Source organism: Hemicordylus capensis, chromosome 9 (assembly GCF_027244095.1).
Source record: "Hemicordylus capensis ecotype Gifberg chromosome 9, rHemCap1.1.pri, whole genome shotgun sequence".
NCBI classification, from domain to species: domain Eukaryota; kingdom Metazoa; phylum Chordata; class Lepidosauria; order Squamata; family Cordylidae; genus Hemicordylus; species Hemicordylus capensis.
The window spans coordinates 17,508,526-17,535,598 of NC_069665.1; the positions used below are offsets into that span (position 1 = coordinate 17,508,526).

A 27,073-nucleotide genomic window follows, 5' to 3' on the forward strand; every position below is an offset into this window, starting at 1 on the left:
GATGGCATGGGGATGACACATCCGCTTGAAAGGCGCAATGTAGCACGTGCAGTTTCTTTGCACAGGGGGGCGGGGCGGGTAGCTGCCAACACTTGGGACTCCTGTTCCTCCGTGATTGCCAAGCGTGCCAAGTTCAGGACACGAATTCCTGAGTGATTACAAGCCGGGCTGTTGGCATTTGGCAGGGGAAGATGCAATGCACCAAACGCTGCTAACTTCCAGACTAGAAAAACAAGTTATTGAACCACTGCATATGTGCTGAAGGGGAGGACGAGAACGCCAGCTAGCTGCTTACGGCATCCGCTATGCTGGGGGATTGGTGGGACCCCGGCTACGATCTGAGAGCAGACGATGAAGCAACACTGCTAAATATGGAAGGTCTGGGTCTGTTCAGCACTTGGGCGGGGGTGGCCTGGGAACCCCACGAACCCTCTGGAATTCAACTGAGCACAGGACACAGATACATTTTACCAGGTTGGGGTTTGTTTGTTTGTTTGTTTTGCTTTTAGGGTCCTAGAAAGCTGCCACGCAGAGTTTGTTGGAGAATGGAGCTACAGCTCAGTGGTAGAGCATCTGCTTTGCATGCAGAAGGTCCCAGGTTCAATCCCGGGCAGCATCTGCAGATAGAGCTGGGAAAGACTCCTGCCTGTAACCTTGGAGAGCTGCTGCCAGTCAGTGTAGACAATCCTGAGCAAGATGGAACAATTGTCTGACTCAACATAAGGCAGCCTCCTATGCTCCTAATCATTGGTCCATCTAGGACATTATTGTCCACATTGGCTGGCAGCACCTCTCCAAGCAAAAGGTCTTTCCCAGGCCTACAAGGAGGTGCTAAGGATTGAACCTGGGACTGGCTATGTCTCCCTGCTGAAATAAGAGCATCTCCTTCTCTGCTTGTTTTCAGGAAGACCCTCAAGACCCTCCTGTTCTCGCAAGCTTTTAATTAGAATTAATTTTAATAATTTGTTTTATATTGTGTTTTATGTAATTCAATATGTGATTTTTAATATTAAAATGTGTACACTGCCTAGAGATGTACATATCAGGCAGTATAAAAATACGATAGATAAGAAAAGACAGAAGGACAGACAGAAAAAGATGCTCTACCACTGAGTTACAGCCCCTCCTATTCACGGGAAACAGATCTATCCACGGCAACAATTAGCTGCGTTGCCTAAACAGAACCCCCAGGCTGTTTCCTTCATGTCCTGTTGAGGGCTTCCCAGAACCATCCAATTGGCCACTGCTGGAAACAGGATGCTGGACTGCTTGGCCTTTGATCTGACCCAGCAACTATAACACCAAGGAGACTTTGTTGGTGGTTGCTTTCACTTTCCCGGCTTTTGAGCCGCCTCTCCTCAAGTCTTCGCTGAGCCTGATCATCACCTGGACTAGGTGTAAACCCCCTGCTTCTTTTGCCAAGCATTCAGCCTCTGTGCATAAGGGGAATTGGAGCGTCACGTCTAAAATGGTCTGTGTGAGGGAAATACTTTAATCAGTACCGTATTTGACCCTTACAAAGATGTTTCCGACCCTGAGTCTCTGTAGTGAAGCACCCGTTTTATTTTTAAATGCAGAATTTTTTTTCACTTCCTTTCAATTCTGATTAAATCTAAGGATCCATGAAGCCAAATTTGGCAGTAGAGGGCACCACGGAGCAAGCCAAGTTGCTGAAAATGTCACAAGCCCAAGATGGTGTTTCCTTGTCCTCCCGCAGTTCCTTGGGGCTCCCACAAACAATGGTCTCTAAAAAGTCAACCCATGAATAGAAAAGGCCTCTGACTAGACTACGTGGAGCTAAAATGGATGATAATAATCAAGAACACTGGCTATTGCTTAACTCAGCCATAAAGACATACCATCGTTTCAGCATCTGTTAAGGATGGTTCTAATTATCCAAGCACTTAGTAGCATTTTCTTGACTGGTTTTAAGCTGCTGGTGTTTTGTTTTTTGCTGAGCTCTATTTTAGATTTTTATCATCATTCTGATCTTTTGGATTTTTAATCCCACTTTAAATGTATTGCTTGTAAGCCACATTGGGGACTGTATAACTGAAACGCAGGGAAGGAAAAAATTTAAGTTTTTCCTGATTTACCTGTATTTACCTGAATCCAATATTAGGTTCCCCCCAAGTTATTTGATGTTAGAAACCAGGGGGTCATCTTAAATTCAGAGTCCTCTTCCTTAAGGGTAAGTAGAGGTATGACCTGTACTTCACTTGCATTTTTAAGGGAGCCATCTTAAATTTAAGAGTCATCTTCCATTCCGGTAAATATGGTATGTATACATCAGTGACAAGAGATCAAGGGAAGGTAAAGTTGTGCAGTCAAGTCAATGTTGACTCTTGGCGACCAAAGAGCCCTGTGGCTGTCTTGGGTAGAATACAGGAGGGGTTTACCATTGCCTCCTCCCACGCAGTGTGAGATTATGCCTTTCAGCATCTTCCCATATCGCTGCTGCCTGATATAGGTGTTTCCCATAGTCTGGGAAACATAGCAGCAGGGATTCAAACCAGCAACCTCTTGCTCCCTAGGCAAGTTATGTCCCCACTGCACCATTAGGTAGCTATGAGATCAGGACAACCAGGTTAAAAGTGCTTTCCCATACTCAAAATATTTTCCCAACAAAGCCCTCTGTGCTGAACAAATTGCCCATCCTATGTTAATCCACAGCAAAAATATGTAGCCTAACAAGTACAGAATCCTTGACCTTCTGCCCTCAAGCACCCTTCCTGCCCAGCTGTTGGCACAAGGAGCAACTCTGCACAAAACCAACTCCTTTACACCTACTCACATATGGACTGATGCAGTGAAAGGCTAAACACAGGAATTAGCCTTAGCCTAGCTACATCAAAGGCCTACTTACTTCTGCATTCATTTCCAAGTGCAAGCCAACCCTGTCTAGAAAGTTAGGCCCAGGGACAATTACCACATCCTGTTTGTCTGCAGCAGCTAGGGAATTCTGAGGTACACTGCCTTTGAACATGGAAGCTCTACTTAGCTATTATGACTGACTGCCACTGGCAAACGAATTTGACCAATTATTTTAAAAAGCCATCTAAGCTAATAGCCAACACCATGCCTTTAGGGAGTGAATTCTATAGAGAGCATCCAGGGTAAGTTAGTCATGACTAAATTCCTTTGAAACTAATGGAATCAACTTAATCATGATTAACTTGTCTCCTTGATTTCAATGCTGCTTAGTCATGACTAAGTAGTCTGGATGTTACCCTGTTAATCATGAAAGTACTTTTCACACTTCCCTGCTTTTCATTAATGCCTGTCAAGCACTGAACTAGTTTGTTAGGTAAACCAGGCCTTGATCTAGGAGTCAGACGAAAGATTTAGGAGCCAGGCAATAGATACTTGACAAAGTTACTGGACACTAGTGACAGACATTGTGGCAGGGAGAGTAAATGGGCTTCTCTTTATCTTCTGTACAAGGAACTTATTAAGAAGAGACAGGACTGCCTGGGACAAATAAAGATTTTATTAAAGAAAACTCTACCTATGAATATCCTAATTGAGGTGCCACAGATAAATTTTTAGGCGCCATGGGTCCCTGGTACCTGGAATTTGTCAAGCCAGAAGGTAAACAATGCAACATTTTTTCTCCTTTGCAATCTAAACCCAAATTACAGTCCTGTATAATCCAAAAGCTTGTTTCCAACAGCTGAATGCCTGCATTAGATACTGTAGGACAAGGTTTTGCTACTTTCGCTGCGCATCTCTCATTCTGTGGGCTCACCACTGTTATTAACAGCTGAGTCCTAAACATATTTATTCAGTCGCCCCTCCTGAAGTAGATGGGATTTGTGCCTGAGTAAATATGCTTAAGATTTTGGTGTAAGACTCTGATCTATCCACCAGTGCCATCTTTAAAGTCAAAGATAAAGCAATAAAAGAGCTGCAGAAGAGAAAGTGGAGTCGTTCTATTTTTTTAAATTTGCACTTTTATTATTAGCGGTTTGACAAAGCTAGGAAAAAATCTATTGCAATCAGAACTACTAATGCACATGTACATTCATATTTGCATAATTTATTTCCAGTGCAGAATTTGGGCCCGGCTGTCTTCCATCTTGCACTAGCCGCTAATTAACCATTTATTCTTATAGTACTTTAGCTTTGAAAATCTGTTATCCAGGCCAATTTATTTTTTTCCCACCCAAAGAAGCAGGCAATGACATCTCTCAAGAGAGCATAGTGACAGGCAAGGATGAAAAAGCAGTGTGTGCTGAGCTGCAACTAAGGTTAATGGGCTCATGCTGGCTTTCCCCTTCCTCTTCTTTTTTTGTTGCTCCAAGTCAATGGGTTGCACTAGATAATTCTGTACAGTCCTACTCGTCAATCTTCAAGATATGATACAAGTATGGAAACTGGTAGTAGTAGTGGTAGTATGCACCACTCAGTGGTGAATGCACCACGGAGAGACCTTAAAGGCCAAGTGGAAGACAGATTATCATCCTGGAAAGAATCTATCTATGTGGTCGCTAAAAGTTGACACCAACTTGATGGCACTCAATCAATCAACCAATCAATCAGTGGTAGTAAATGTCACCTTAAGTGGCACAGCGGTTGACTAACAAGCAGAAGGTTGACTAACTTGACTAACTAGCAGAAGGTTGCTGGTTCAAATCCCTGCTGGTACTACCATATGTCGGGCAGCAGCTATATATACGAAGACGCTGAAAGGCATCCTCTCATACTATGCAGGAGGAGACAATGGTAAACCCCTCCTGTATTCTACCAAAGAAAACCACAGGGCTCTGTTTGCACCAGGAGTCGAAATTGACGTGACAGCACACTTAACTTAGTGGTAGTAAATATTTATGAAGCACCTCCTTTCTAAAACAAAAACACAAACCCTAGCAGCAGGTTCATCTCATTTCAAAATAAACAAGCCTAGTTCTCGGGAAGCCTGGCAGAATGACCCCATCTTCACATATATGCTAAAGACTGTAATGGAATGAACTGGCAAGTTTTGTTGAAGAGCAAATTCCACAATGCAGGGGCCACTAATGGCAATCCTCAGCTCCTGGTGATGGCTGATCTTCTCTGAAATGACAGTGGTATTAGGAGCAACATCTCTCCCGAAGATCTTAACACATGTAGGGGAGAGACAAAGATGTTTGAGGAAAGCATTCCTGGAACCTGTGTAGGGGTGCAGAGCCAGTCTCATAGGAGGGCTGTCTGCTGTAAGTTATCCCCTTAGACAATGGAGCCAGAGCTGAGTAGAAGAGCATCTGCTTTGCATGCAGAGGGTCCCAGGTTTAATATCCCACATCTGCAAGTATAGCTGGGAAAGCCTCCTGCCTGAAACCTTGGAGAGTTGCTGCCAGTGAGTGATGACCAGGAGTTCCCAACCTGTGGAACTCCAGATGTTGCTAAACTACAATTCTCATCATCCTGCACCACAATAAATTGTAGCTGGGGATCATGGGAGCTGCAGTTCAGCAACATCTGGAGGACCACCAGTTGGGAACCCTTGGTGAAGACAAGACTGAGCTAGATGGACCAACAGCCTGGCTTGGTATAAGGCAGCTTCCTGTGTTCTTATGAACTCTCAGTTTAAAGCCTTAAAGAGTCTGGGACTAGAATATTTTAGGTTAAATCCAGCACCATGAATCTAGCCTGGAAACAAAATCGATAAGCTGTCAGAGAACAGGTGAAACGAACTGGAAATCAACAGCCCTGGAGGCTTGTAGGGCTCCCCAGTGGGTCACGCAGTAGCAGATTCCTCATGGCACTCTTATGACACCGGCTGTAAAGCATCATTAAAAAGCAAAACACAAAACTGAACACAAAAGACACACTTTGGCCACAGATGTCACCCTCAGAGGCGCACAGCCTCATTTATCCCAACAGAGCCCAAGATGAAATCACGCAGCTGCACAAATCCTTTCCGCAGTGCACACCAAGGCGAGGTTCTGACTTCTTCACTCGGCACCGGCTCATTTGTTCTCATTAAGTTTTAAGACAAATAGCACTCTAGAGACAGCAGAAGGCAAAGGAAGGCAGAATTCTGCTTTGCTGCCAGAGACTCTCCAGAATTTCTCCCCCATCCACTCTGCCTGCCAGACTCCCTAGGATAATTTTTGGACTTCAGACCCCAAACCTCTCTTAGAAGTCTGAAAACTTGACACCACCACGGTGTGGACTTCACCCAAGAACTGTATCAAAGAAAAAACCACAACCAGGGCTGGCCTTATTTATTTTAAGATGCTTTTATCCCATTTTTCTTTTATAAGACCCCAAAGCAATTCACAAAGTGAATCCAACCCATAGTCAACCACCATAAAAACCAGAAGCAACAACACATCAAGTAAATGCAGTTAATAAAGAGTGAGGCAGCAGCAAAAAAACAAACAGCAGCCACAGTGCACAGAACAGACAGCATTTAGAAGGTTACACAATGCAAAAGGACTTGAAAGAACATGAATGTTTTTCATAGAACAGTTTTTAAATCCATGTTCTCACACTTCAGTTTCTTAATCTCAGGGGCTCCTATTCAACCACCTTGGTGAGCACCTCTATGTTGCTTTCCACTTAGCTGGAATCCCATCACACACACACACACACACACACACACACACACACACACACACACACTCACACTCCTTTTTATCTGAAAATGGACTGTGGAACATTGAAAGGTGCTTTATCCCAAGTCAGACCATTGGTCTGGCCAATTCAGTATTGTCAATATAGTCCAGCGGCACCAGCTTTCCAGGGGTCTTTCCGAGCCCTACCTGGAAATTCTGCCAGGAATTGAACCTGGGACCATCTGCATGCAAAGCAGAGGCTCGACTACTGAGCTACAGTCCCTCTCCATAGGGAAGGCGCAGGAGTTTTCACTGTCTTCCAATTTCACTGACTGGAAATGTTCTCTCTCTCTCGTTTTACGACAGGCCACTTCCAAGAGAAACACTGTCCTTAGAACTGCTACTCAATGTATATGAAGCAACAACAGAAGAATTTATTTACTTTTTAAATGTATTTATAAACCGCTTTTCTAAAACAAGTTTAGAAACTACAAGAGTTGCAACATTTAACATATAAACACAAGACATCCATACAGAGAAACAGATCACAACAAAAACCGAATGGGAAACATCAAGGAAAGGGAGTGATCTTTCCAGGCTTCTGCCTGACTCCAGTCAAACACTAGCTCCCCATCAAAGCTGAAGGAACCCTAATTCCCCAATTCCTAGGGCGCGGTTCTTCCAGAGACCACTCTCCTGGAATTGCTTTTGCACTCACCTTTGGTGTTTATTTCATGCCCCGCTGGGTACCATAGGATCCCAGTAGCCTCCAGTTGTGGTGACATTAGGCACATGGGAAGCAGCCTTATACCAAATCAGACCCTTGGTCCACCTAGCTCAGTATTGTCTACACCAGGCCCGCTCAACTGTTGTCCCCCAACTGTTTTTGGACTACCACTCCCATAATCCCCAGCCACAATGGCCAATAGCCAGGGATTATGGGAGTTGTAGTCCAATATCTGCAGGAGGGCTGAAGTTGATCAGCCCTGGTCTACACTGACTGGCAGCGGCTCTCCAAGGTTTCTGGCTGGAGGCTTTCCCAGCCCTACCTGGAGATGCCAAAGAGTGAACATTTTGCATCAAAGGCAGGTTAGCAAGCATGAATTGTCCCATTGCTAAGCAGGGAGTACCTTGCTTTGCATTTGAATGGATGCATTTGAAAGGATGAATGGATGATTTCATTCACACATACTGCAAGATATTCCCCTTAGGGGATGGGGCCTTAGCTCCTTGCATCTGCATGCAGAAAGTCCCAGGTTCCCTCCTTGGCATCTCTAAGTAGGGCTGGGAAAGACTCCTGGCTGAAACCTTGGAGAAGTCACTGCCAGTAAGCATAGACGGTGCCGAGCGAGATGGACCAAGGGTCTGACTCTGTCCAGGTCAGCTTCCTATGTTCCTAAAAGGCTGCCATACAAACCTGAAACCTCCCCTGCACATGACTCTCTAGCCTTCCGCCAGCCATTCACGCAGAGTCTGGCAGTCCGCAAGCCTCGCTTGGCCTCCCAGCTGCACCGCAGCAGGTGGGCAGGGCAGTGTGGGAGCTCGCTGGGCTGTGCATGTTGCCAAGCACTGATTAACAGTGGCCCTGCCAAGAGGAAGATGCTTGCCAAAGGGGTCCAGGACAACAGGACCGTCTGAGCCAAAGTGCCGCTATCACGGAGGACGGAGCCTGGAGCCTAATCGAGTTAAACGCATCGCTGATCACAGCGCACCAGCAAGACGCCTCATGCCATCACCACGAAAACAGGTACCGGACTATCCAGGAGGAGGATGTGAACACTTGGAGATGCGGCCAGGGCCTGAACCTGGGGCCTTCTTAGAGCAAGGCAGAGGGTCTTCCACTGAGCTAGGGCCCCAATCCAACAGCAGCAAGTCAAGGAACAGCCTCTTCTTCTCATTCAGCAAAACCATTTCAGCATTTGCTTGGAGCCCAGGGGAAATGCGAGGAAATATTTGTGAACACCCACAATGCAACGTCTCAAAGAGCCAAGTGGTCTCCTTTCCAGAATGGGGTTAAGCATGAAGAATTTTATCCTACGCAGGGCTGTAGTGGGGTGCAGACGCACAGGACAGAGCGCCAGTACTTCTCTGGCTGTTGGGGTGGGCATGGCCATGGGGGCTGTCATGGAGAGCACCTTCGGCACTTCTGATTTATTATTTATTTATTCGATTTCTATACCACCCTTCCAAAAGTGGCTCGTGGCGGTTTACATTAAAACAAGACAATTAAAATCAATTAACAGTTAAAAACAGAGACTATAAAACACCATAAAACAACAAACAGTTAAAAAATTCATAACAGTTTAAAACCCCTGAAAACCAGGTTACAAGTTAAGAACATTTATAATAATTTAAAAACCCTTGAAGGTCAGGCTCTCCTAAAGGCAAATAATGAATTCAAATTACGGATTTCTGCAGGGAGTGCATTCCATGGCCCAGGAGCGGCTACAGAGAAGGCCTGCCTCTGAGTCACCACCAGATGTGCTGGTGGTAACTGAAGACGGATCTCCTCAGATGACCTTAACGTGCAGTGAGGATCATACAGAAGAAGATGCCCTCTAAGATAACTCAAGCCATTCAGGGCTTTAAAGGTAATAACCAGCACTTTGTATTTTGCCCGGAAACATATCGGCAGCCAGTGCTCTGGTTCCCCCAGAGACCAATCTGGTTGCCGCATTTTGAACTAACTGAAGTTTCCAAACAACATACAAAGGCAGCCCCATGTAGAGCGCATTGCAGTAGTCAAGCCTGGAGGTTACTAGCTTTTGCAACTATGCCAGAATTTGCAACTATATCACTGATCCTAAGATGGAGGAAGTTGTTTTAAAGCTGCTGGTTGCTGCTAATTTAGAGATGGGCCTACACAAGGTGGCCGTGGTTAAGAGCCAACCAGCAGAAGCCCGCAAGTGGGCCTTAAGGTAGGCGTTTCCACAACTTTGGGTTCCCAGATGCTGTTTGACTACAACTCCCATCATCCCCAGCCATTGTGGCTTGGGATGATGGGAGTTGCAGTCCAACTCCCAAGGTTGTGGAAGCCCTGGCCTTAAGGCAAGCTGCAAGTCTCTCCTCTCAACCCAAGACCTTGGGGGGAAAACACCAACCAAACCCTATAATATGGAGATATTTGTCGGGTCTGTTTTACAGGAGAGGGTGTGAGGATTAATGAGATCACCCTTGCTAACTGGACATATAGAGGTACCTTTTCAAGTCATGGCTCTCTTATACTTAGTGGGGGGCAACTGTTCCTTTTCAGCCCAGCCCAACATCTCTCCAGCAGTGGCGGCTGCTACTGTCCCATTTGTCTTACTTGTTAGATTGTGAGCCCATTTGGGACAGAGAACTTGTTCCTTTTGTTAGGTAAAGTGCTTTGAGACCTATTGATGATGATGATGATAGTAGTAGTAGTAGTAAGAGCTCTCCTTATGGAAGATATTGGTTGTATCTCCAACATCTTCTGCAGTGAGGATTACTGCAAGAAATTAACCCCTGTTAACTGGGGAAAGATGCACCTGTTCAAGGGATGGCTCTCATATCTAGCAAGGGAAAAGCAACTGGACCAGTTCAGCCAAGCACAGTGTCCCTCCAGTGGCTGTTGCTGGCATCTCCCATCTGTCTCTTTTAAACTGTGAGCCCCTTTGGGATGGGAGCCATCTTCTCATTCATTTTGCTGTGTAAACAACTTTTGAAAACTTTTTTATTATTGAAATGTGGCACAACAAGTGGTAGTGTGGAACAGTGGACAGAGTGTCTAACCAGTACAGAGGGGATCTGAGTTAAAACACCATTAAGCCATGAAGCTTTCTGGATGATGCTAGGCCAGCCCCCGCCTCCCACCGCCCACTCTCTCTCAGCCTAATCTACCTCACAGAGATGTTGCAAGACCACCCTGAGCACTTGGAAAAGGACTTGCATACAGAAGGTTCCAAGCTCCCTCCCTGGCATCTCCAAGACAGAGCTGAGAGACTCCTGTAACCTTGGAGAAGCCACTGCCAGACTGTGTAGACAATACTAAGCTAGATGGACCAATGGTCTGACTCAGTATATGGTAGCTTCCTATATCCCTAACTGGCTAAAAACATCTCTTCCTTACACACACACACGGACACACACACACACCTCTAACATGTCAACAGTTCTAAAGAAGTGGCTATTTGCCTTAAGTGAACTGAGCAGCTTTTCCTTGTGAATGGATCTACATAACCCTGAAGCAGAGTTACAAGCAAGGCAACCTCTAGCTCTTCCGAGAACCTTCCTGCCGACTTGGGGTTTGGAATTCCACCCCCTGGGCATTTGTTCCACATGAAGTGCATGGGCCCTGGTGACACTGATCCAATCTACTGCTCTGCTGACACCATGCCTGCCAGCGGGCTGCACTTTTGCAGCAGTGAGCAGAGCTGGAATGAACTCAAGCAGAGGTCAAAACGCAACTGGGCAGCTATTTCTGGCCTTAACCTGGACTTTGTCCCATCAAGAGCTGCAATGCAGAACACCCGTCCTGCTGCCTCTCTTGTCTGGCATTTGGAGCAGGGAGCGTCGGTGGCTGCCAGCAACCCAGGGGACAGATCCCAACACAATGGTCATTACAAGCAACACATCCATCACACACTGGTATACAAGCAGAAGCCCTCTGCACCGTCGCGTCGATTCTATTCCACCCAGCAGAGCAGCTCCTAGGGAGGAGAAGGAGGCTGAGAATCAAGCCAGATCCTAAAACACCTCCTTGAAAAGACTCTGACAATTCTTACAAATATTTAAACAGCTGCTCTTCCCCTGCTAAATAGGATAGTCACCATTTTAAAAGGTACTTCTTGCTCAAGTAGCAGGATCAGAAATGCTTGTTTGAACAGAAGAAGAAGAGCCTTCCTGAATCAGGCCCATCTAGTCCAGCATCCCGTTTTCCAAAAGTGGCCCATCAGATGCCTCTGGGAAGTTCCCAAGCAGGAGATGAAGGCAGGCCCCCTCCCCTGCTTGCTGCTCCCCTGCAAATGGTATTCATAGGCACCCTGCCATCCTGCTGTAGCCAACAAGACTAGCAGCCATTGACAGACCTGTCCTTTTGCCTGCTTGGAGACTCCTCTCAAGTGAGTTGGCACCTATAAAGAACCACAGATGCTGTCATGGAGCACTGTACCAAAAACATGCAAAACATTTGAACCTGAGGACTTCAGAACGATGAAATTTACAAGTTTGGCCCAACTGGTTTATTCTTTTAGAGGGTACCTGCTTACAATCACATACAGGGTTAGGGTCTGTTCCTTCCCAGACTGCTCACTTCATTCATCTACCTCTGACTGAAACCCAGCCCACAGACAGATTTGCAGCAATTATTTCCGCTAATAAACTGTCATTTGGCAGAATCCACGTGGCTTTCCTACATAATCAGCCAGCACTGGCATCGTTTGCTGTTGGAAGGCTCAGGAACCGACTGCAGTCTAATTATTCTACAGACCTCCCACTACAGGCAGAAAAGAACTCCAAGATTAACCAAAGCCTGAAACCACGCTTCAAGAGACAGAACAGATGGCCTCCTCTCCTAAACACAAGATAGCAGAGAATAGCTGAAAGTTGGATGCATGGTTTTTGTTTTTAAGTATTTTAAAGATCAGTTAAGCCCACAAGTTCTTCTTGTTAAAACTCTGACCCACACACCCTTTGTACAAGCTTCCATTATCCAAATTGCCCATCAGTCTGAAAACAGCTGTATTTTCCTACACCTGTCAATGTAATCCTATTAAAACAGCCTCATTCTTCCAGACTTCTGATTAGCCAAACACTTGGAAAAAGCCTCCACACGCCATTCCACCCAAAACTGCACCCATAAGCGTACAAAAAGGATTCACCTTTTTATTCTTGCTACCATCAGGCAGTACTATGGTGCAGCAGGTGACGGCTGGAGCAGAGGTCTTCTCTGTGCAAAGAGAGGCTCACCTAGTGTCTATATTGTACCCTGGGGAAGGCAACCTTAGCTCTCCAGCTGCTGTCGAACTACAACTCCTGTCATCTCCAGGCACAAGAAATTGTGGCTAGGGATGATGGGACTTGTAGTTCAACAACAGCTGGAGTGCCAAAGGTCGCCTGCCCCCGCTATACTCCTTCCAGCACCAAATATTTTTTGTTTCTCCCAAAGTTTTTGAACGTTTAGTGGTTTTATGCTGCATAACCTGGCATTGTAGTCTGTCTTAGTTTTATCTTTTTAAAAAAATGGTGTTTTAATTTTTCCTGTGTAAACCACGTATTTAGGGGATGGGATGTAAACCTGATTGATAGAGGTAGATAGATACACCACATCTACCTATGTCTGGGTCGTACCACATTAGACCATAGGAGGCATCCACATGATAACATTTTTCTACAGAGGAACATTCTCTCTCCACACAGAAAATTATATGCCAGTGTGAAGTTGAGTTTTCTCCCTGATATTGACGTGGATTTTTTTCACATTGAGGAGCACTGATTCATGTGACCCGCCACCTCCACCCTGAAGTGGCACAATCCAGATGCAGGTTGACTACCTTAGTGAGAACAGAATTCCCTTTACGGATGCATTCCACGGCATTCTTGCACGCAACTGTCTCTTTTCCACAACCTTTCCTTGATGTTCCGTTCTCCGCCTTGCTACCAGCAATTTGTTCCAAGCCAAACACAAGAGAAAAAATGGCTGTGAATGTCTTGCTGTGACAAAAGATCTATGCTGCTTTATTGTTTGAATTACTTTATTTGACTGTACATTGCCACAAAATCCCTGTTTCTCCCCCTTTAACACAGAAAAATGATTTTATACATTTCATAAATCAAAATAAAGACTAACTTCCCTTAGTAACATTTTGATTTCCCATAAATCAAAATAAAGACTAACTTCCCTTACAGCCCTTAATAAACGGCTATAATTAAAGTAATCTCCAGAAATGAGGTCAGAAAACCCAAGTTCCCCCCCAGCAGCTGCTTTTTTGTTGAAAAGCAATATATAAATATTTGCCGTATTCATATACAGGGGAAGCACCGAAATTCCCAAAACCTTCATATAGTATCTTTCCACTGGCAAACTCCTCTGTTGGGATCCTTTTTTGCTATTTGGATCAGACAGAACCATGCTGTTCAAGAATGAACTGGTTAATTTTAGCTGAAAATAGACATTTGTTCAGGCACAGCAACTCTCTACTTCCCCCACAGCTGTCTTCTTGGCAGGCAGGAACAGAAGGAAGAATCTAGCAGAGCAACAAAGCAAGGCCTATCCTTTTAATTCCTTCCTCAAATCAGAAATGGCAAAGAAGAAGAAAGTAGAGCTGAACACATTCAATAGACTGTAATTAGAACTGCAACCCCCACCCGACTTCTAGCAAGGGCTTCACTGCCAGTGGCACTGGTCTATTGCCTTAAAACGAACAGCTAAACTGAGAGCCTGCATTATTTATTTTAAGTTGGTTTATTCACTGACTAACCTATTCAAAAACACACCAATCAATGAACAAGACAAAAATAAACTTTAAATTGGCTAACAGTGCCATGATAAGGCCTCTGGGAGGAAGGAGAGAATACTGCCAGGAAACAGCCTACAGGGAGGGGAGCTGGTCTTATAGCAGCGGGCATGAATTGTCCCCTTGCTAAGCAGGGCCTGCCCTGGTTTGCATTTGCATGGGTGACTACATGTGAGCATCCTAAGATATTCCTCTTATGGGATGGGGCCAGTGTTCTCTCTAATTTTTCTCATCTGTGTGCGGAATGAGTTTTGTTCTGGGTGGCAGTTATCACAGCAGTGTGTGTGCACATAAATTCAGAGTGGGGCCTTCCTGATTCAACCTGTGCAGGATCTAAAATTAACTGAGTGGACATCCAATACCATGTGAGAGCAAGCACATGCACACACCTTAAAGGGAACACTGGATGGGGCTATAGCTCAGTGGTTGCTTAGCTTGCATGCAGAAGGTCCCAGGTTCCCTCCCTTGTAGCATCTCCAGATAGGGCTGGGAGAGACCCCTGTCTGAAACCTTGGAGAGCTACTGCCAGTCAGTGTGGACAATACAGAGCTAGATGGACCAACGGCATGATGCAGTAGAGGGCAGTTTCCTACGTCTCTAGTCTACAGAAATTGTAGTGCTTGTCTGTCAGAAAAATATCCAAAAGCCACAAAGGCAGTTCACATGATTATAATTTGGGTGGGGAAACTGTCTTAACCTGGAGCTGTACACGCTCCTGTTTTGTGATCATGTGCAGGGGAAACAGCAAGATGGAGCCGGTGAAAGTGATCAACTGGGAGAGAGGAGCTGTCCTACCCAGCATTCATACCCAGCATTTTATCAAGGTAGAAGGAATCGCCATCCAGCTCCCAAACATGCACCCTCCAACCTTGCTGTTTCCCTCGCACACAATCACAAAACGGGAGCCCAGACAGCAGCACCCACTTCTCCTATCCGAATGATATCGTGTGAGCTGCCTTTCAGTCTGGCAAGGCCTTGATTCAGGCAAACCAAAATTGGCCCAGAATAGTGAACAGCAAGCTTTGGAGTTCTACAGAACACTTTATCAGACTGGATGGTAAGCCAAGCTAAAACAATAAAGAGCAAAGGAGACCGGTGGGGGGCGGGGAGTTGGGCATAATGTAAGAGACCCAAAGGCTGCAAGTTTAGGTGGCCAAGATGAAGTGCAAGAGATGGCGAACTTGATTTGATTAACCTCACTAGGTGTCAGACACTGAGTAAGCTGCAGAGACAAGAGAACCATAATGGCTATTTTTAGGAAATACAAAATCTTGCAGTTACTCAGTAAACAGCCCATACGACAGCCTTCTTACTCATCAAAGAATGGGGCAAAGGGATCTCTCCTCTCCATGCTTCGGTGGTCCGTGCTCCAACTTTTTCAGATGGTGAGTAATCTCAGCTGATGTACCAGAATGGTTTTCTTGGACCCCACCCCAGCTAGCTTTGGGCTGACAAACTTGTCTGGCACCATAAAGGCTGAGCATGTCTCTCTGCGATCCGCAAACCTGCGTGCTTTTTATCAGCCTCTTTGAAGCCAGAGAGCATCAGTAATGATGCTGGAAAGTTCTTCATGTTACCATCTGCATCAGACTTTGACCATCAAGGTGGGCTTTATCCTGACTACGTCAAGAAAGAAACAAGAATAGCTAACTGAGCAAACTGAGTTTACAACCAACCATCTCAAATAAAAGGAAGCGGGAAAAGGAAACATCTAAAGGCTCTATAAAATATATTGTAAATCCTTGTAAATCCAGCAAATTCAAGTCAAAGACCACTTCACTGTGGAATTTTCTGTATTTTCAGAGCAAAGCTCAATCAGGGTTATTCTCCGTCTCTCCCAGCCATAGATTTTTGGCAGAAAGGGACAGAATGACCACCTCCATCTCAGGGGTGGGAGTCAGATATTGGAGTTGTAAATCCAGCTATCGGCAGACTGACAGCTCCCCACAACTGATGGGTTGAACTTTGGCATCGGTTTTACCAGATGAAATACAAACCAGCAGTTATTCTAGGCAGGAGATTCTATGTTGACACCAAAGGTTATCAGCCCATTACTTTATTATGTGTCCAACATCAGAGCTAGAATTCACAGGCTTTCTGCCCTTGTGGCTGAGCTACTTCAGAAGCAATGACCCTGTACATAACCTGTCACTTGCTTGACCCGGTGGTGCTGTGATCTCATTTGGCCTGGGTTTACACAGAGGTGCACCCAGGCAATTTTGCAGCCTGGACCTAAAGGTCTTTGGAGCCCTCCCCCACCGCAAATTAAGCATGATCATGCTCCGCCGAGCGACCACACCACCCTCCTTTACACCCATTAACAACTACTAGAGAAATGTGTGTGGGTGAGGGAGGACCACCACCATATTCTCTTAGTAGTCTTCAGCCATCATGTAAAGCAAAGTGCGCTGTGGAGTCAAGGTCAACTCCTGGCGCTCACAGAGCCCCGTGGTTGTCTTTGGCAGAATACAGGAGGGGTTTACCATTGCCATCTCGCATGTAGTATGAGATGATGCCTTTCAGCATTTTCCTATATCACTGCTGTCTGATAAAGGTGTTTCCCAAACCAGCTGGGATTTGAACCGACAACCTCTGGCTTGCTAGTCAAGTTATTTCCCTGCTGCGCCATCATGACCACAAAACAGTGCAACAGAAGTGAAATAAGCCATAATCCAACATTGTGGCATATCGTTAGCATATACTGCGGGTGTGCTGTGCCAACTCGCTCCGAGTCAGCTCCAAAAGCAGGGAGTTTAATTTCCTGCTTTTGGAGCTGACTTGCCCCATAATGCACTGGGAAAGAAGCATCCCTCCCTGTGGATGAGGGAGCAACCTCGTTCCCAAAGCCAAGTGTTTGAACTGCCCATTTTTGCAGCTGACGTACCCCATAATACAGTGAGGATGCAAGCTTCAGCTACAAGCCTCATAACACACGAGGAAGGAAGGAAGGAAGGAAGGAAGGAAGGAAGGAAGGAAGGAAGGAAGGAAGGAAGGAAGGAAGGAAGGAAGGAAGGAAGGAAAAATAAAATACAAATCGCGTGGGCTTTGCTGCAACAATTTAAAAAGTGTGTGTGTGTTCGGGGAGCAGTGTGCCACCCCTTTTTAATTGAAGTGTGCCTGGGGGGGGAAGGAAGCCGCGGAGGCAGTGCTATTCCAACAGCTCCAGCGAGTACAAACCTGGCTTTAGACAAAGGCCCACATCCTTGCCTTCCATAGACAACCCTTCAACATGCACCCCCATGGGCAAAAGGAATGCCAGCCGATTCCTGGCCGTAAAGAGAGAGAAGACCCAGCCGCTCCGCCGGGCAGCGCCAGCCTTGAACAAAAGCTTCTCGCAGCCGGCTGGGAGCCTCACAAAGGCAAGGGCACCACCGGCAGCCCCCTCCCTGACAATGTGGCTCGCCAGCCCCCCCAAGCGCCAGCCTCACTGCGGCTGAAACGCTGATGCCCAGAGCCCCCCACGAGGGCAGCCCTCTGCCAGCCCAGAAACCAGCCGAAAAACGCACCGCTCGCCCGGTCCGAGGGGCAGAGAGCCCCACTGCCCCAGAGCTGTCTGCCCCTCGCCGAAGCTTCCCCAGCCAAGTGCAGAGGGCCCGGGGGTGGGGGTGGGGGGACGACTCACATGTCCAGGTGGCCGGGCAGAACCAGCAGGGCGAGGAAGGGGCGGCCGGCCGGCCTGTCGCCTTTCCTTTGTTCCTTGGCTCACGGAGTCAGGGCGAAAACACCGAAGTCTCCCAGGCGCTCGCTGGGGAGCGCCCACCCCCTCTTGCCTTTGCCATGGAAACCGGCCCAAGCCATGTGATTGAGGCAGGAAACCGAAGGGAAGCCCCTCCTTCCCACACCCCTCCCCATAGACCCGGGAAGGAGACAGGCAGCGGCGGCCAGGCTGGGGACAAGTAGATAAGGAGGGCATCCAGGCAGGTCCCCATCATCACCACCACAGAGAGAGAGCGAGAGAGAGCTCCTAACTGAGCACTCACCCCCAGACGGCTTTCAGCTCCCACTCCCTTGCCACTCTGGCAACTCCGTGCTCCTCGCCAAGGGATCCAATCTCTCTCCGACTTGAAGGAGGATTGCAGGGAAACTTTGGCATATTGCGGCACGGGGGGGTCCGCCCGCTGCCAGCACAGCTGCGCTTCCTTGGGGAAGGTTCATGGGCTGGACTCCTCTCTCTTGCCCAGAGACTGGCTGGTCGCGGCATCTGCGGCCAGGGAAGAATCCGGTCTCTGTCTCAAGCTGGCTAGGAAGCCTCGGGCGGGGTTTGGAGCTTTTTGGCCTCCCCACTGCAGCGTGTGGCTTGGCTCGCTTCCTTGAGGCTCTTCCCAGAGATCTGCTCGGTTGGCCTCTTCCTGCGGGGCGCCACATCCCTGCTTGCAGGAGGCCTGCCGTCTGCATTGCATAGGTGGATGGAGGGGCAGGTGGGTGCACTTCCCTCTGGGCAGGGAGCTGAAGAGACTATCCAGTGGTTCTCAACCACCGGTCCGTGGACCAGTGCGGGTCCGAGAGGCATCGGGCACCAGTCTGTGAGGCCATCACTAATAAAAATCACCCCCGCAAAAAAACATTTTGGGCCAGCGGGGGCTTTCTTTTTCGCTGCTGGATTGAAGGCTGCCTGGAAATGAGCTCCGGAGAGCTGACCGAAATGGGTTTTTTTGGGGGGGTGTCTGGAAGTGAGGGGGGCAACCCCCTTACTCACTGCTGGTCCAGGAAACTGCGCACGAACAATGTACCGGTCCATGCCTGCAAAATCTTTGAGAAACACCAGACTATCCAACTAATTTTATTGTTCTATTCAGTTCTTCAGCATTGCACGAAAGGGGTAGGAAACTGAACCACCCGGCTTCATGGCTTTACTAGTTTATTTATTTATTTATTTATTTATTTATTTATTTACATTTATATCCCACTGTTCTTCCGAGGGGCTCAGAGCATATAAAAATACATGTTTATTTTTATCTTCACAACAACCCTGTGAGGTAGGTTAGTCTGAGAGATACATGGCTGGCCCAGGGTCACCCAGTGAGTCTCATGGTTGAATGGGGACTCGAACTCGGGTCTTCCCAGTCCTAGTCCAACACTCTAACCACTATGCTATGCTGGGCTCCCCGGTACATGGGGCGCATTTCACAGAAGATTATGTATGCAAAATGTCCCAGGGTCAGTCCTCACCATCTCCAGTTATGATCAGGTGGTAGGACTGGGGAAAATCTCTGCCCAACACACTGAAGAGCTGCTGCCAGTCAGAGTAGACAATACTAAAGGTCTGACTCAGTAAATGGAGCTTCACATGTTCAAGGGATTTACACCCCACAACTTGGGGGACATGGAAAGAACACATTAAAATCAAAGTGGTCTTTCTCTTATATTTAATAGGGGAAGAACAACTATATTAAACATGGGCACAGCATCCCTTCAGTCACTGGTGTCTACCTTGTGTTTTTTCTAGATTGTGAGCTCTTTGGGGACAGAAAACCATCTTATTATTCTTTTAAACAGCTTTGCAGACAAAATTAAACTAACATTAAACTAAAACAACATTAAACCAACAGGAGGTACATTTAGAAGATGTCAGAGATTTACAACCCTGGCCTGAAGGGGTAGAGTCCAAATTTATTAGGAATCAAAGAAAGATGGGCTCTGGACAGCTCAGCAACCCACTACCTACAAAGCTGACCCTCTCAGCTCAGGAACAGGGGTGCTGCTTGGCTCATTTTCTAGCCAACTTCAGATTTAGTTTGCCATGTGCCCGGTTGGGGCTCAGACTCTGTCTCAGCGCCACACAAAGGGGCATTGTAGACATACTCCCAGACATCTAAAATGGAAAATAGGGCCCTCTGGAGCAGACCAAAGGTGCCAACCCGGGAACTGCAACAGAGAAAGCCTCACACTCCAATAATTACGCCGGGACTCTCTTTGACTCAACCTGACCTTTCTACTCCATTGGACACTTCAGCCCCTGGCAAACTCGCTCACAGAGGACAGCCATCAAGGGCCAAGCAGAGAAGCAGAAGGCAACTAGTCACTCTCAGCACTATCTCCAATCTGAGAAATCCATTGGCTCTTCTCTCTCCCTCGCTCTCTCTCCTAAGACCAATCTAGTGGAGGCCAAGGAGGCAGCATGGTCAAAACGATGTGGGTCCCAGCTCTGCATGAATTTTGCCATGAATCACTCTGACCTGGCCATTCTCGCCCCTATCACCATCACACACACACACACACACACACACACACACACACACACACACACACACCATGATGTATGGTGCTTCCAGCTCCACATTATTGTTTCCTCTGGAACCGACACTCATTCCCTCCATTATTACGGATAATCCAGAAAATGCATTTCCAGCATTTTCTTTGTTATCCTCCAGTCTTTTCGAAGATGTGGCTCTTCCAGAGCAATTGCAGTGCTGGCCTTTTGCAGGTGGACTGGCAAAGTGTTACTAATGTACCTGGCAAGAGGAGTGGTCTGTGAACAGAGGAACATAGGAAGGTGCCTTATACCGAGTGAGACCATGGGTCCATCTAGTTCAGCATTGTGTCTACACACTGTTTAATCTTTTTTTTTAAAAAAAGCATTGTTTATATCCCGCTCTTCCTCCAAGGAACTTAAGTTTCTCCTCACAACAACCCTGTGAAGTAGGTTAGGCTGAGAGAGAAGTGACTGGCCCAGAGTCACCCAGCAAGTATCATGGCTGAATGGGGATTTGAACTCGGGTCTCCCCAGTCTTAGTCCAGCACTCTAACCACTACACCACGCTGGCAGCGGCTTCTCCAAAGTTGCAGGCAGGAGTCTCTCTCAGCCCCATCTTGGAGATTACAGGGAGGGAACTTGGAACTGTCTTCATGGAAGTGTGAAAGCGCTCTTCCCAGAGCAGCCCCACCCCCCTAAAGGGAATAACTTGCAGTGCTCACAAGTAGTCTCCCATTCAAATGCAGACCAGGGTGGACTCTTCTTAGCAAAGGAGACAGTTCATGCTTGCTAGCACAAGATGGGATTTTGCCATGGGATGTGGTGATGGCCACCAGCTTGGATGGCTTTAAAAGGGGCTTAGACAGATTCATGGTGGACAGGTCTGTCAATGGCTACTAGTCTGGTGGCTGTGGGCCACCTCCAGCCTCAGAGCCATGATGCCTCTCAATACCAGTTGCAGGGGAGCAACAGCAGGAGAGAGGGCATGCGCATGCCTCTTGCCTGTGGGCTCCCCAGAGGCATCTGGTGGGCCATTGTGTGGAACAGGATGCTGGACTAGAGGGGCCTTGAGCCTGATCCAGCACGGCTGTTCTTACAAGACCAGCTCTCCTCCTCAGTTCAGTGTTCCCTGTAACAGGGCTGCCCAGATGCTGTTGACTACTACTCCCATCATTCCCAGACAAAGGCCACTGCAGCTGGGGGTGATGGGAGTTGTAGTCAGCAACATCTGGGCAGCCCTGTTACAGGGAACACTGCCCGTGAGGTGGTTGGCCACATGTATGGCAAAGCCCTGCCTTTCTACATGGTTTCCCCAAAGTTTCTTGCTTGTACTGCCAGCATTACCCCTTCAAAGGAGCTAGAATTTCACTGATCAAGAAAGAAAGCTACGAGTCCAGAAATCAGACCACCACTGCACCCTCCCTTGCTAAACAGCTGATCGGCAGGATTTTAACCAGTATTTGCTGCTTGCCTCTCCACCATTCCATGCCCTGATATGTAACTGTATGTTCCATTCCCTTGTTTCACTTTGCCAAGCTGCCCCCAGAACAATTGTTATGGGACGACTAACAAATAAAGTAATTACTATGTCCGACAATGCAGTTCCTCTACAACCTCTGCTTTTCCACAGATGGCATCTGCTTTTTAAATTCTCACTTCGTTTTTGTGCCAAGTCACTAGTGAACTAAATAAACAACTTTTAAAAGAAAACAAGCAAATATTTAAACTGGGGGGGGGCCTGCTTGAGAATGCTATCAGTAACACAACTTTTGCCTTTCCCATTGGGACAGGCATTGGAATGGGGAACGTATCATACAGTGCTGTGTGGGATCTCAGTGCGGTGCCCGCTTCCACCTGATCACAGAAGCACAATACCTGTGGGCGTTCTCAAGAGGCCTTTGTCAGCTCTTCACACACATTATCTCCCCATCACTCGGGCCTTTGTAGCTGAGCTCTCGAGAGAATCCAGTGCTGCTGACAAAGGCAACTTTGCCACAGTGAAGCATGCAAATCCAAGGCAGACTCTCTCACCACATCACACCCCCAGTGACCCGAACGCTGGAGCCTGGGAAGTGCAAGGCCCAAGAGGAAGTCTCTTCTGCATCACCCCACAGCTTTGGATCCAGCCGAGAAGGGCAACTGCAAAGTTTAAGAACTACGGATAAGTGGATGTCAAGCTGACCAAGAGATCCCAGAATCTTAGCCCCACTGCAGTGGGGAAGGACCACCCATCACATACACATGCCTTTCCGGAGCCCATTATTAGATTCCATAAGAGTGGACAAGTTCCAAGCAAGCAAGCAAGCAAGGCTGCTATGGCTAGTGAAACATCCTGCAGAATTGGATGGTGCTGTGAAAAGCTAGCTTTCCCCATTGACAACCCATTGACAACGCCACCAAAGAGCCCCTGGTGGCGCAGTGATAAAGCTGCCGCCCTGTAACCAGGAGGTTGCAAGTTCGATCCTGACCAGGGGCTCAAGGTTGACTCAGCCTTCCATCCTTCCGAGGTCGGTAAAATGAGTACCCAGAATGTTGGGGGCAATATGCTAAATCATTGTAAACCGCTTAGAGAGCTCCGGCTATAAAGCGGTATATAAATGTAAGTGCTATTGCTATTGCTATTTACCTGAAGAGAGAGAGCCCAACTAAGAGAAAAGTCAATAGAGACAGAGAATCTTAACAGCAAATACTGTCCAGCTATGCATACAAAGCTGACCCTCATGCCAAGCTTGAAAACCGGCAGCCAGAAGCCCCAGGCACATGTTTTGTTCAACGCTCCTACCATCTGTGTGCAGAGGCACAGGTGCCTATGCAGGTACAGCTATTCATGTGCTACTGTATGTTGAGCGCAGAAGTCCACTTCCGATCTGCACCCTGCTCTTCAGGGGGCCTTTACTCAAGTTCACTTTTAAAGTGAACAAAGGTGCAGTCATTCACACAAACACATGTATGTGTGTACAGACATCTGAGTGCAGGTTCAGCATAATGTCAGAAAAGGGCTTCAGTGTGACTCCTATGTGGCTGAGTAGCACCAAGGCCAGTTTAAATCAGTCCTTGCGCTGAGGTGTTCTCAGCCAATGAAAAACGGCTGTAACTTGTGGGCAAGTGTCTTGGAGAAGATGGTGAATGAGACGGGGGAAATGCCATCTGGACGTGTGGGCAGATGGATGGGAGAGGGGCCCAAATTACAGGAGGATCAGAGGAGACATGGCCTCCCTAGCTCAGGTCTTGGCAAATCCCAGGTGCCAGGGAGCCATGGCACCTAGAAACTTAACCATGGTGCCTAGACTTGGATATTCAGAGGCAGTCTTATTTAATAAAATTTCTCTTTGTCCCATGCAGCCCAGTTTCTGTTCCCAGGAATAAAAAACAAAGGAATGGAGAGAAACCCATTTACTCGCCCCGTCCATGATGCTCATCACAAAGTCCGGTAATTTGATCAAGTGTACATAGTCTGGCTCCCAGATTTTGGGGATGGTTCCCAGATTCAAAGCAAATCTGTCAAGACCTACCCTAGCTTTCAAAAACAACCAGGACAAAAGCTACAGAGGATCTATAAGTCGGCTAAAATTGTAGGGAGACAGGAACAGGGCACAGGGAGGAGAGACAATTTTGTGGTAGCAAGCACGAATTGTACCCTTTGCTAAGCAGGGTTTGTCCTGATTTGGATTTGGATGGGTGACATGTGAGCACTGGCTGCTGTAAGATTCCCCTTAGGGCAGGGCTGCACAACCTCAGACTTCCTGTAGGACTACAACTCCCATCATCCCTAATTACTGGCCACTGTGGCTGAGGACAACGGAGTAGGGATTTCTGTTCCTACTGTTCCGTTCCTTTCTGTTCTGAACTTCCAGTGTCTAGGCAGGAAGCAGCTGCGTGTCATGGCTTTTCAGAACAGACAGCATGGCTGTTTAAAACTGGCAGCTTGGCTGGAGGCGGGAGCGGCAGAGGGGCAGGTAAGACCTGCCTTCCTCTTTTTAAAGGGCCTGCTCACTGCCGCCTGCTCAACGCCTCCCCCCCCGCCGCCGGATCTGCAAGAAACACTTTGTGCCCATCCCCAAATGGGAGCTGTAGTCCAAAAACGGCTGGAGGGCCGAAGTGGGCAGCCCAGCCTTAGGGGATGGGGCTGAGGCTCAAGAGCAGAGCATCTGCTTGCATGCAGAAGGTCCCAGGTTCATTTCCACCCTGCGTTTCCAGGTAGGGCTGGTAGAGACTCCCAAGACCTTGAAGAGCTGTTGCCAGTCAGAGAAGACCACACTGAGCTAGTGCTCTGACTCGGTATAAGGCAGTTTCCTGTGGGCTCCAGAAAAGGCTTCCCCACTTTTCTCCCTTAATTCAAGAACTCGGTGGAAGGATGAAGAGGACTTCAGGTGGGTAGAGGGACAGTTGCTCAGAGGCAGAATCAGAGCACGGCAACAATCCTCTCCTGCAGCCAGGAATGACATTCATCTTCCCCGAAACACAAGCATCGGTCACTGCAAAGCCTGTGAAAAGCATCAGTCACCGTGCAAGCATCGGTCACTGCAAACATTCTTTGGATGCAACCGCTGAACATATTTCTGGAGGAGGCTGCAGTGTACCCACTGTTCCTGCATTCTACATCATGACAGCTGGAGTGTGGGCATCAGAACAGCATTGACAAACCTGCTCTCTTCCAAGCAATTAGCAGCTCCTTTAGTCTAGAGATATTTAAAGCGTTTGGGAACAGAGATGCTTTGTACTTTACTTTCCACTCAATACGTGACCAGAAGGAAGAAACGAACTTTGTTAACCTTCAGCTGACTTGGCTTTTCTCAAATACGGCAAATATTTATATATCGCTTTTCAACCAAAGTTCCCAAAGTGGTTTACAAAGATAAAAATACATAAAGTGGCTCCCTGTTCCCAAAGGGCTCACAATCTAAAAAAGAAACACAAGGTAGACACCAGCAGCAGCCACTGGAGGGATGCTGTGCCGGGGATGGATAGGGCCAGTTGCTCTCCCCCTGCTAAATATAAGAGAATCACTACTTTTAAAAGGTGTCTCTCTGCTCAGTTAGTAACAGATCAGAAGGGGGAAAACTATGCTGACATCATTCAACTTTTGGCAACTAAAGTTCAGCAAAGGTTCTCTTTACTCTCTTCACAGAAGTAGCAACATCCCAACTAGGAGAAAGGTGTATATATGCTGCTGGAATCAGTATAAATTTCAGAGAATGTTTCCATTGTACTCCTAGTGTTGACAAAGCTACAGCCTATAAGTATCATGCAAATTAAAAGACAAAAATTATGCAAACTCATGCTTTGCCTCATTGCAGCTCTGTAAAGCAGCCAAAGTTAATGGGAATTTACCAACTGTATTTACAGAAGTGCTGAATTGAAACACCGCATTTGAATAGGAAGATTATAAAGTAAAGATTTGTATTCAGAGTTTTACAAGGGCCCGTAACAGACACTTTGAGACATCTTACGCACTGAAGCCGAGGAAGTTATGTGCCAAAGGAACCATAATCCTACAGCTAGAAAATTAAATTCTGTGCTTAACGTTTTGTACAAATAACCTTGTGTTTGCTCATTCTGAAACCTGATATTTGAGCCACCCACCCTGGCCACCTCAGGAAGAGTAAAATCTTGGGGGAGTTCCGCCCCCTTCTGCATCCGAGGAAGTATCTTGGAACTGACAGAGAGACACTTCTGTACAAATGATTTAAAAGCCGAGAGATGTGAACAGCTTGTGCCCCAAGAAAAGAGCTCTCAAGTCTGAACTCTCCTGCCTCTTCAAGGCTTGTTTCGTCCTTGCATTCTGGAAAGCCTCTATGCATGCAAAGGAACCCAGTTGCTCTACAGAGGTTTGCATTCTCTTGGGATAAACATTAACTCTGCAGAGGTCCTGCTGTCCTGGCCTCCCTCGGGCAGAGAGCACAGGAATGCTGTCTAGCTTCCTGGAATGCTCTCAACCCAACCTCCCAAATTAAGCCAGCCTGGAGAAGAAGGCAGCTGAGATGCTTTGAGGCTATCACGTGGGACAAGCTTCTGTGAGGGGGAAAGAGCTTGTGCATCAGCGCAGCTGCATGCCCCACTTTCTCTCAGGAGACACCAACGGGGTCAGGCAAAGGAAGTTCAATGCCAGGCTATATATGGGACCACAAGCCAGAGCTGCGCAGCCGGGATGCGGGGAGCAGAAACCTCACACCCCACCCTGAAGTTGGTGCTGTACAAGAGAGACTTCTCCCAATCTTCCGTTTTATTTACACTTCTATCCCGCGGGAGTTTTGTTCTGGACTTGGCAGCAGCATCAAGACAGTGTGCGTGTATGCATGTGCATGCCTTCGAGGGAACACTGGAGGCATGCTTTGTTTATCCTCACAACAACCCTGTGAAGTAGGCTAGGCAGAACCACCCAGTGAGTTTCATGGCTGAACCGGGATTTGAACTCGGGCCACCCCAGTCCAACACTTTAATCACTACACCACAGCAGGTGTGGTGTGGAATGTAACAAAGCCTTCTGCTACAAGGACCCAGAGACAATACTGTGTCTTTGTCTGGGTCCTACTGGCTGGTCCCAACCGCCCTCTGTATTTCAGGAGCTGTCTTTTTCCTTATACGCCTGGCTGACAACCCCATTCCACTACCACAGGAGGGTTAGAGTGGACCAGAGACGTATACCTTTATGAGGCCTAGCTGGGCAGGTGAAAGCTTGTCCCCATTTTGCACTCCCTAGTGGTGGAGGGCAGGCTGTCCTCCCTATATGCCAGGAGTCCTCAAACTTGGGTCCCAAAGTGCTTCCGGACTACAACTCCCATCCTCCTTTGTGGCTGAGGATGATGGGAGTTGTAGTCCAGTAGCACCCTGGGACCCAGGTTTGAGGACTCCTGGCATATAGG

At 47.4% G+C, this 27,073-nt stretch overlaps 1 protein-coding gene across 5 annotated transcripts in view; it reads right to left on the reverse strand.

Annotated features, from left to right (window-relative positions):
* Positions 1-27,073, reverse strand: part of RIPOR1 (RHO family interacting cell polarization regulator 1) — a 120,870-nt gene that overhangs the window by 67,432 nt on the left and 26,365 nt on the right. Inside the window, exons 1-2 of one of the 5 annotated variants that reach the window (XM_053270715.1) lie at positions 17,640-17,860; positions 13,055-13,153 (exon numbers count right to left, since the gene is read on the reverse strand). The exons of 2 other annotated variants lie outside the window; for them this stretch is intronic. The gene's annotated coding sequence lies outside the window, so the exon portion shown is untranslated. Of the gene's footprint in view, positions 1-13,054; positions 13,154-17,639; positions 17,861-17,997; positions 18,017-27,073 lie in introns of those variants that run through there. 2 more of the 5 variants (XM_053270718.1, XM_053270713.1) reach the window with 2 other exon arrangements.